Raw genomic sequence first — 9,883 nt, forward strand, 5'->3', positions numbered from 1 at the left:
GGGGACACTGGTGAATTAAAAGCTTGACATGAGACAACAGCGTGCATATGCAGCCCAGGCCAGTATCCTAGTATCCTAGGCTGCATCAAAAGAGTGGTGGCCAGTAGCAAGGAAGGTGACTGACCCTCCCTGCTCTGCCCTTGTATTCTAGATGTGGCCTTACCACATTCAGGCCTGGGGCCCCCAGCACAAGAAAGAAGTAGAGCTGTTGGGGTAGGAGGGACACAGAGTTGACAGAGGGCTGCCAGCACCTCTCCTATGAAGAAATGTTAAAGGAGCTGGGCTTACTCTGTCTGGAGAAAAGAAGGCTCCAGGGAAATCTGTTTGTCGCATTCCACTATTTGGAGGGGTATTATAATCAGGAGGAGGACCAACTCTGCATGTGGTCTGATAGTGACAAAACAAAGTGGAGTGGTTTTAAACTAAAAGAAAGGAAGTTCAGGATAGTAGTTAGGAAGAAATTCTTTACTCAGAGTGGTGAGGTGCTGACAGAGCTGCTGGAAGAAGTTGGTGATGCCCCATCCCTGGAGGTGTTCAAGGCCAGGCTGATGGTCCCCTGAGCAGTCTGACTTAGCAGCTGGCAATCCTGCCATGGCAGGGAGATTGGAACTGGCTGGTCCATCAGATCCTCCCAACCTAAGATATTCTGCGATTCCATGATTTATAATCACTTCAGTTGCCGAACAATTTGATTTCAGGTTGCTTTCACATTCAATTGCAGGTTGCTTTTTCACAAGTTAAACCAACAACTGAGAAAGATTAACACTTTCTTCTGTAACATGCCCCAGCACTGAGATGCTCTTCCATCATTTAAAATGGCTCTTCTACAAGATCAGACAAGATATTATTTTTTTTCCTCTTGCTATTCAAATCCGTTACAATTTAATCTGTTCCCAGTGGTCAGAGATATTTCTGCAATCCATATCCTCCATGGTAGTTACAACCTCTATTTAGAGTTGTGCTACTTATAAATTTAATAAGCATACAATATTTCATTATTGCAGTTATCAATAAAAATACTGAAGAGACATATTTGGCCTATGAGATCTAATTCACTTGATTTATACTTTCAGCTTAACATTGTTCAAGAGCTTATTTACGAAGCCTCAGGAGCCTCTAAGGTAAATAGCACTGATACTCCATTCACTTTTCAGTAACATTTCAGAAATACAGGATTTGTTCTACCTTCAACTAAAAATACTCATTACTTAAACAGAATTAAAATAAATGGTACACACCCACAAAAGCATTAGCAAGGATCTGCTTTACTTACCCTGACAGACAATGAATAACTCTAACTAGCACACCACATGTACACACCACACAGCAGATCAACCACAGCTCACCTGCACAGACAAAACAGCTGTTGTACTCCCAACTTTAACTAGACAGCAGATGTATGTGGTAAGCTCCACAAACGTGAACATAGTGATTCCACAGCTTTCAGAACTTCCTCAGCTAACAAAAAAATTAGGCCCAAAATTGATCACAGTGATGAATTCATCATTTCCTGGTAGCACAAACACAACACAACATTGCTTTTAACAGCAGTACTATGAAGGCTAACTTGGCTTTGGTTGACCACCACAAATGCAATGCTGAACAATTTTAAAAAGAAAGAAATATTGAAATACTGTTATCATCATACTTTTAACTTTCAAACACATTCAAGTTTCTTTAATCAGACTGCTCAAAATATCTAGTCACATCAGCAACAATTTCTGATATCACATCCAAACCACACAGTGAATTCAGGGGAAAAAAAAAAGAAACCTTCCACAGGCAGCTCATAAATTCAGAATTCCAGACCTTGTAAAACTTACATTTTGCCACACATATGAGGACTGATTGTCAATAACAATCACAGAATTGTAGGGGCTGGAAGGGATCTCTGGAGACCACCTAATCCAACTGCTAAAGCAAGCTCCCTACAGGAGCCAATCCGAGCAGTGTGAGCAGCCAAAATGAGCAAACTGTATCCAGTGTAAACTACAAACAGCCAAAAAAGATGGAATGGTCTGATGTTTTGTTTTTTTGTTGCTAATGTTTCTGTTTGGTTGGTTGTTATTACAGTTGACAAACAGTCGTCCTTTGTTGACAAAGTATTTTTCTCCAGTTTTAAAGTAACTGGAAACACACACTTTTTAGGAAAACTAATTTCTCTTATACCAATGTTCAGGAAAGCTTGAAGAGGCAACGCACATTGAGAAAAGGGAAGCAAAAAGCAACTGCGCAAATCCCAAGTCAAGACTTCTCTGAGAAGGCTAAAGAAAACCCCAAACCATCTAGAGCAATTACCACAACTCTGCATGAGAGAAGGGGAAGAAGTAAATAAATAACAGAGCTAAAAAACTATCATTAGCCTGTGCTTACCAAATTAAATAAAGAAATCAAATCTTAAAACAGCATACTCAGTCTTATCTAAACTACTAGTTTTTTTTTCTTCTTTCTTTTAAAGTCATCACAGAACAAGATACAGCCATAACAGACAAGAGTCTTTTTAAAAACTTCCTGGCTTTCTCTGCCTCATAAAACAAAGACCTAAGATGCACTTGGTCATGAATATCTAACAAGTAAATTCCACTGAGAGAAAAGGTGTTTTATTCCAAAACATAATAAGAGTACAAGGGAGAACAGTCATGATAAATTTAGTCTGGAAACAAAGTTCTGAAGACCAGAAAAACAGGAGAATTCGGATACACATTTAAATCTGCCCATTCTTATTATGTTTAGAAGTCAGACACTAATAACTGTTATACGTTAACTGCATAATTACACAATGCATGTACACAGACATAACCTTGTAATAATTAAGCCAATTTTTCCCTTCTTGGGCAGTAATCACAATAAAGCTCCTGCAGGAAGCTTTTACCTTCTCCTGTCTGAAAATGCTATTTCAAATCAATAGCATTTAAAAAATACTTTTTCTAAATGTGAAGACAAGAGAGTGCAACCAGCATACAAAACAAATTCATATTTCTTCTTCTGCAATAGCAGAGTTCATCATAGCACAAAAACAAGACAGCCTATACTTAAAAACTTTCAGATCAACATATATACTTTGAGCTTCATCTTACAATTTTCACACTATGTGGAACTTCTAACTTCATATTACTGAGAAAAAATTATCCAACAGTCAAAATTACTAACATTTTAATTTTGCTCCCAAAGCTTGCTTCTTATCTAAAAGCTTCCAAGCAGTCAACACATAGAACAAGAACACAGAACATACAGACTGTGGAAATCCAATTGAACAAACTATCCAAAATAGGCACTACACGTTTAACACAGGCTCTCATATTTTAACAAAATTTGTTTCATTTCTTGCAGTTTAAAAAAATACTTATATTTCCGCCTTACACTGGTGGGAAAAAAAAAAAAACGTGGAATGCTTACTCATTCTCATACCATTCGTCCTAATTAGAGACTCCTTCCACCAGAACTATGCTGGTTAGAGACTTCACTCTCCTTCTTTTCTGAATGATGTCACTAAATAGGCAGGCAGACGGCAATACATGGCAGAAAGTTCTAAGTACAAAGCATTAGAGCATTAAAGACTACCCACAGTGCAGAACCGCAGTAAGCACATGCTAGACCAGCTCATACCCCTACACAATACAACAAAAACGGGAATATAGTGCAGACAAATAGCACAGAGCAACCATACACTGGCAACCAGTCACTACAGGCAGAATTGGGTGGATTTACAAACTCACTTAGCTGAAGTGCCAAACCAGAAAACAAACGTACCAGCAAAAGCCACAGAGCACAAGGGTAAGTCATGCAGGCAGGCCTAATAAGGTCTGACATGCCAGGCATCTATAAAAGTCTGCAAGCAACTTAAACAAAGCTTTAAAGTGAAAATGTAAATCTCAAAATGCTGGAACCTTTATGATATAGCCTGAGTTTCTCCATGTGTTAGAAATTCATACTGTCTAACACTGCACCTGATAACACCGTAGAAAAATAATTTTCTTTACCATAGCTGCTAACTTGGCCTTAAAAATGTCAAGGTAGCAAAGGATAGTGAGGACTGAAATAATTCTGGCTCTACCATAAAGATAATCCTTTATTCAGAATTTCTGGTACTACAAGTATCTGCTGAATGGAAACGAAGCTGGAAGAAATCCTCTTTCCTTCATTTGCCTAATTACACAACATCAGAAGCAGCTAAATGGCATCTCTGGAAGTGCATAATGCACTTTAGGAGTTGGAAGAGTGACTCCCATGAAAATTCCTCTCAAGCACTGGCTGCATAAGTGGATGGGCAATGAGCAGAGGAAGCAGTTGTAATTGAAGCACCATTTGATTGCTTTGAAGCACAGATATCCTGCTTATCTCTTGTTTCCAATAAACAGGCTAAATAAGAAAAAAAAATAAGCATGATTATTAAGATACAGAATCCTGAAAAGACTGTGGAAAATAACACAATATTTTAACTGCTTGGAGTTTTTGAAACTATTTTGATACTATTTCTGAATGGTCTAAGTAGCTCTAACAAGCAAAATGCATAGTACCACATTTTTAATACAATTAACTATGAACACTATAACAACTCTGTGACTCACTGGAATCAAGCTTTTAAAACATATAATGCTACCTTTTGTTTCCCCAGGTCTGCACCCATTATAGACCAGAGAAGTGCCCAGATGAAAAGCACAACTCTTCAGTCTATTTGAACAGTTATGAACTTCAACTTGAAACAACACAGGCCATGCTGCCTTAATCCTTGTTTCACAAGGCTGTAGACCTTTCGATAGCATTAACCAAGGTGGGTCTCTCTCAATACTTTCATCTTCACACAATTTTGAATGGAAAAGAATGAGTTTAATGGCTTAGTAGTTCTGAATCTAGAAAGTATTTTCTGAAAAATCCTACCACGCAGCGTTCTAAAGACTGATCGAGTTGCACTTCCTTTGAACATCAAAATGTTTTATCCTGGAACATAAATTTTCACAAGTAATCCAAAACAGGACTATGTCCAGTTGCATTCAGAACATGCCCACCCACTGAGTCTGCAACAACCTTTCTGAACACTCCATTCCAGTGTTTGACCACCTTCACAGTTCAAGCTTTTTCTTGTGGTCAGACTGAATTTTCAATGTTTACTTATCCTCGTTGCCTCTTGTTCTGTCAGGTCCCTGCTGGGATCTAGTTCCCCTTTCTTCATCCTCTCCCACTGAGTACTAGACATATGGGTGAGATGACTATGAGCCTCTCTTCTCCAGGCTGAATAGTTACAGCACTCTCAGCCCTCTCCTCTTATGAAAGACACTCCAATCCCTTTATCATCATTGCAACTCTTTTCTAGAGCATTTTCCCTTCATGATCCTCCTGAGGTTCTTCTCTCCAGTTCTCCTGCCTGCCCAAACACTGACTTTAACAGCTACTCTTCCCAGTTTTCTACTGTCTGCAAATTTGCTGAGGTAAATTCTGCCTTGTCATCCAGGTCATTAATGGATGTGTTAGGGATTATTGGCTCCATTACTGAACTCTAAGGTATAACGCTAATAAATTCTTTCAAATGGATTTCATGCCACTGATCACAGCCCTGATGGGATGGGCTTACACATTCAGCCCGTATCCAAAAGATACGCCTAATTATTCACTTACCTAACATACTTTTTCAACCTCTCTTTGAGGATGTAATGGAAGAACCATCTCAAAAGACACAAACAAAATCTACTGCTCCTCCTTTCACCCACCAAGCTGGTCACCCCATCAAAACTATTAGCTTGAGTAAGCATGACTTTCCCTACATAAATTCATGCTCGTTTCTTCCAGTTATCTCTTGGTCATTTGTATGTTTGGAAATATGAGTTGATCCACCATCATCCTCTGGGCTGAAGAGAGGCTGACCAGCGTGTAGCTCCCTGGATCCTCTTTCTGACAAGAGGATTAACACTGCTCTCTGTGAGAACCTCTCCCATCACCATAACTTTTCAAATATAATTATTAAAGAGCCTTGCAACAACATCTGCCAGCTCCCTCAGTATTTGCAGGTACATCCAGTCAGTCCCACAGTAAGCTCACTTTAAGTTTTCTCCTACCTTCTCTAATAAAGGCAGAGAAAAAAACTTCAGCAGAACTGTAATGAATAGGGCATGAGATCAGAGACCTTCCCCACCCAATTTTAAGAGCGCCCTGTTTAACTTGTCTAACCAGTATTTAGCAAGCAGAGAAAACAGTCCATCCCACTGGTACTGAAGAGATCCAGCTTGCAGGAGGTCTGCTTGGTACACAAAGCAAAAATATTTCCCTTCCCTTCAATACTGAAAAAGGTTTCACCATTGCTGGTGAGAAACATTTGAGTCTAGAACAACTTCACCATAAATAAAAACAGTTTTGACTTTTTGTAATGTCCTAGCAGAATGAAACAGATAAAAGCAGCGAAACCCCTATCGTATAGAAAAAGCTGGTCAAAATTATAGCAAAAACAGTCAAACATCTGGAATTTAAGAATATAATTTACTAAAATACTATGCTTTTTAACTGTCACTATGTTAAACACAGCCCACTTAAGCAGAGCCAACTACAACCATCCACCTATCACAATACACATCCTGTAGCTAATATATGTAGCTATATATGCATACACACACAGATTAACTTCGTTATTTGGAGGTAAACTGCAATCAGGTTCCTTTTGCTTTAAATCCTATACTTGCAGTACCATTCAGTGGAAATTCAGGTAAACACTGATCTCTTGCCCTCTGCAAGGTTCAAAATCCAAAAGCAGAAATGTTAACAGCAGTTACACCACCTTTCAGTACAGCATATATAATATAATAAAATCACTGGAACGGTTTTGCACTTTGGAGTCTGAAGAAAAAGAAGTTGTAAAAGACAGCATTTTTAAAATACCTGAGCAAAATAAATCCAGAAACCAATCCTTCAGCTGCTTTGCTTACCCTCTACCAAAAATAAAGGCAATGATTGTGAAAAAGCTGTTAGCACCATATATAGCATTATTACCAGTCACTGTATAACATTACTGCTCATCAACCTTGCACTGTACTAAAAAAGCACATTATCTGCACGGTTCTCCTATGACATTTTACACATTTAACTCCACTTAAGTGCTGCTGCACATTTCAACTCTGCTTACACTTAAAAGCTCCCATAAGAAGCATTTTTTTTTCCCCACATAGCAGAGCAGCCTCCACTGTTGACAGAAATTCTCAACAGAAACCAAATAATCTCAGGATTCTACCAGAATAAAAAAAGCCAAACTGCTCAGAATTATTCTAGTACAAAAATTACATTTACGCCAAGGCTCAAAGTATAATCTCCCTGAGGCAAAGACCTTAACTTCATATTCACCTGCAAACCACTTAATAGACTGTCAGCACTACACAAATAATAACCTAAAGAAGGTATTAGAGTGGACCAGCATGCTAAGTATGGTCTCTTCAATGGGCCTCACCCGACTACGCAGGGCATTCTGAAACTGATGTCTTCTAAACTACAATAGACACAAAAAGCATAGTAACACTACTTGATAGAACAAGTTCTTTACCACAAAACAGTCACCACCATTAGCTATGCCTTTCACCAGCCATGAACAAAGAGCCTGCACACCACCCTCACAAAACCCTGCACCACTGGACATGACCACCACTGTTAAAACACATCACCCTCACATCCATTATTTGGGCTCCATCAACATTCAGTAAGTGTAGATGAATGCCGATGGGACAAATGCCATTTTTCCACACACAGGATTTCACCAGAACACTTTGCTTCATACCCGTTCCCATGTCAGATGCCATTCTGTCAGACTGCCCCTCTGCTGCCATGTGTCACACAGCAACAACGTGGAATGGATTTTCAGACTGAAGGTTCAACTTCTCCTGCCATAACACCAAAATCCACCTCTGACATCACGAGTCAACACAATAAAATGGGAGGAACCACCTTCTGAGCAGCCCTCGTACAAATTTAGTTCAGACTACGAGGGCATAGTTATAAAGCACACATGAATTTACGTCAAATATACACGCAAGCAAATTAGACCAACTGCACTTTTCAAGCATTAACACTGTGAAAAACAGCCCTACCAGCACCCAGAAAGATGTGGAGGTATTATTTAATAAAGCTAAAAAGCTAAATCTTCTAAACATCCAGAATATAAAGATGCAAATACTAAGAGGTAAGATACAGCTCCTTAATTTCAGTGACACCCCTCCATTAAGAGGTAAAAGTTTATCATACAACTGAAAATTAATAGCCTGAAAAATAAAACAGAAATCACTTATTGTATTACTTAAGAATAACCACTTGTACTGCTATGCTTGTGGGCATATAATAGACAAAATATAATGAAACAGCCACTTAAGCCTGAACCCTTTCCATTCACCAAATCATTTCAAGCAAAACATAGATTACTTCAACTAAAAGAACGAACAAAATTCTTCTCTGTTGGTTTGGTTCCTTCACACGTGGCTCAATTCCTTCTCTCAATCGGTAGACACACTAAAGACTCAATGCAGAAAAGCCCCAGTCACAAGAGATTACTGAAACAGAATCCTATTCATCTCCAAAGTTTATGTATTTTCAAACAGCATAACTGAAATAAAAGTTAAAATATTAGAACAGCAACACCATTCAAAAAAGAATACAAAATGCTGAAGCTCAATCAACTTTTGATATCCTGAAGACATCACACAGAAACAGAACTACTAAAGTGATACTGAGAACACTGTTTAGATGCAAGCCTTTCATTCGTGGTCAAAATAAAAAGCTACAGGAAAAAAAAAATCTGGCAATTCTGAGGCACAATTTCCCAAGCTTAAAACTACTTCTCTACCACCTATAAGATGTCATCTTTCAAACACCTTTGCAATGCCCTTACTGAGGGCATTTTATGAGCTCAATATTAGTAATACTTCAGCACTGCAGAAGCTCTGACAAACTTTTGAAAAGGTAATGACTACAATAAATCTGTCACTTGTACCAGACACCGAGTTTATAGCCTACCTAAATTATTTCAAGCTTTAAAATTAACCAGGGAAGGAAAGAGGAGTTTTATTTAGTAAAATTACCACTAACTTTTGAATTAAGTTGTTCTGTCCATCTTAATTTTCTTTTAAGTAGTATCAATTCAGCCGAACGCAAACCTGCAAAGAAAATACAGTGAACATATATTAATTTCCACACTTAAACTGCACCTACAATAAGAAACAATTAGTAGAGGGGAAGACGGCAGCAGGACATCTAACAGTAACATGTAAAATTTGTTAGCTAGCCAATATATCTCAGTTTTGAATCCTTCCAAAGTGGGTTTACTTTTTTTGTTATGTTACAATTTCAAATCAGATTCATTCCCATTTCAAAGCAGGCAACTACTCTGAACACAACCTTAACATAACAATACATTAAAATACCAGATTGCACAGGTAGTAAAGAATTGGCTTCCATAGTTAAAAAGTAGTGGAAAACTATCAAAAAAGCAAAACTACATCATAGTTACCTTCATACTGTAAACATGTCTAAAGAAAACTGCAAGACAAGCTACCCAGCAGATTTGTTCAAGAAGTGTAATAGCTCATTTTCAAGTTTAGGAGGTGTTAACTTACTAGATTCTATCTAGAAGTATATATATTTTAATCTCACAGAAAGAATAAAAAAAAAAAAAAAAAAAATCACACTCCTACTTACAAATTGTTCTTGTGGTAGTAGGGCAGGTATTCTTCAATCTTTAAAGACATTAAAATAATTATAAAAAATGGCAAATAAAAACTAGATTCTGCTAGCTTATTTCAACATTGAAAAAACAATATAACTGCATCTTCCAGACAGTTAATGCCACTGATTTAAACATTCTACTGGTAAGGTGTACAATTGATGTACAAACAATACTTGCCTAATCCAAGAGGACTGC

At 38.0% G+C, this 9,883-nt stretch overlaps 1 protein-coding gene across 1 annotated transcript in view; it reads right to left on the reverse strand.

The window, feature by feature from the left end:
* GPBP1 (GC-rich promoter binding protein 1) overlaps positions 1 to 9,121 on the reverse strand; it is a 32,027-nt gene extending 22,906 nt beyond the window's left edge. The window contains exon 1 of the mRNA XM_042825861.1: positions 9,052 to 9,121. The gene's annotated coding sequence lies outside the window, so the exon portion shown is untranslated. The remainder of the gene's footprint in view (positions 1 to 9,051) is intronic.
* Between the last annotated feature and the right edge of the window lie 762 nt (positions 9,122 to 9,883).

Source organism: Centrocercus urophasianus, unplaced genomic scaffold (genome assembly GCF_019232065.1).
Source record: "Centrocercus urophasianus isolate 14NV4802_14NV808 unplaced genomic scaffold, USGS_Curo_1.0 seq_25, whole genome shotgun sequence".
Lineage (NCBI taxonomy): Eukaryota > Metazoa > Chordata > Aves > Galliformes > Phasianidae > Centrocercus > Centrocercus urophasianus.